At 40.9% G+C, this 1598-nt stretch overlaps 2 non-coding genes across 2 annotated transcripts; one reads left to right on the top strand and one right to left on the bottom strand.

Moving 5' to 3' along the window:
* Positions 1-107, bottom strand: LOC133041745 (U6 spliceosomal RNA). The gene has a single exon (XR_009689321.1). It is a non-coding gene; the product is annotated as a U6 spliceosomal RNA (small nuclear RNA).
* Positions 108-945: 838 nt separating this feature from the next.
* On the top strand, positions 946-1018 carry TRNAE-CUC (transfer RNA glutamic acid (anticodon CUC)). Its single transcript has one exon. It is a non-coding gene; the product is annotated as a tRNA-Glu (tRNA).
* Positions 1019-1598: the final 580 nt, after the last annotated feature.

Raw genomic sequence — 1598 nt, 5'->3', positions numbered from 1 at the left:
AAAAATATGGAACGCTTCACAAATTTGCGTGTCATCCTTGCCCAGGGGCCATGCTAATCTTCTCTGTATTGTTCCAATTTTAGTATATGTGCTGCCGAAGTGAGCACAGAAGTGAGCTCTTTGTTATGTGTCTTAGCAATATTTTTTTGGATCTGTCTCCTCATGTAAAGGAAAAAGAAGCCAAAATAAATAAATGAGACTGCATCAAACTAAAAGGCTTTTGCACACAGAAGGAAACCATCAACAAAATGAAAAGCATACTGAATGGAAGATTTTTGCAAATGATATGTCTACTAAGGGGTTAATATCCACAATCTATAAAGAACTCATAAACTCAATATTTTTAAAAATCCAATTTAAAAATGGGCAGAGGACCTGAATAGGCATTCTTCCAAAGAAGACATACAGAGGGCCTACAGACACATGAAAAGATGCTCAGTGTCACAAATCATTGTTGTTCAGTCGCTCAGTCATGTCCAACTATTTGGGACCCCACGGACTGCAGCACAGCAGGCTCCTCTGTCCTTTACTATCTCCCAAAGTTTGCTCAGATTCATGTCCATTGAGTTGGTGATACCATCCAATCATCTCGTCTTCTGTCATCCCCTTCTCCTCCTGCCTTCAATCTTTCCCAGCATCAGGGTATTTTCCAATGAGTCGGCTCTTCAAGTCAGAATCTTAGCTCGCCTACTTTTCCTCCTGTTTACTCAGGAATGCCTTTGTTTCTCAATATTTGGACTCTTCATGACAACCCTGCTATATGGGAAGACCCTCAGGTATGACAGTCCCAAACTCCACCCAGTGGCATCTCAGATAGTCAGCAAGGATAGGAGGGAACAGAAGATATTCACAGTCGAGGCCATGGTTAGAACAACCATCCATAGGTTAGGAAAGAGAAAACAGAACAAAATTTCTGTGCTTTTAAAAGAAAATTACTTTGAGACTTCCCTGGTGGTCCAGTGGCTAAGACTCTGCACTCTCAAGGCAGGGGCCCCAGGTTCAATCCCTGGTCAGGGAACTAGATCCCACAAGCCACAATTAAGAGTTCATATGCCTCAACTAAAGATCCTGCATGCTGCAAACAAAGGCAGAAGATACCATGTGCCATAGCTAAGACTCAGGGCAGCCAAGTAGATAAATAAATATTTTAAAATAAAACAAAGAAAAGAAAAATATTTCCCATTTATAAAGTTGCCACTGTTCCACGATGACTCCTCCTCAACAGAGACACATCATATCCTTTTGGGAAGTAAAAGGCATGTGATTATTTGACTGACACAACGTCATTTAACCACCTTGCACCCCACTTTCATTTATTCATAAAGTCAAGCTAGTCATTGAGTTATGATATATATCACAAACAATTTGTTACTGGAAATCATTAAAGTAGCAACATTATAAAGTCTTTGCCTTGTAACAAATAGCGCATATTTGAGTTTAGACCTTCAAAAATCCCACTCTCATTTACACCTAAAGTGAACCTGAATGAGGGTGAGAAGGAAGGAGAGACCTGCAGGGTCTGGGAGAGAAAGAGCATGATTCTTGGCTGTGAACCAGTGTTCAGAGCCACCATACAGTCCAAATCCAGGCTGTGCTCA

This window comes from Dama dama, chromosome 20, assembly GCF_033118175.1.
Source record: "Dama dama isolate Ldn47 chromosome 20, ASM3311817v1, whole genome shotgun sequence".
NCBI lineage: Eukaryota > Metazoa > Chordata > Mammalia > Artiodactyla > Cervidae > Dama > Dama dama.
This window is presented reverse-complemented; position numbering and strand designations above follow the sequence as displayed.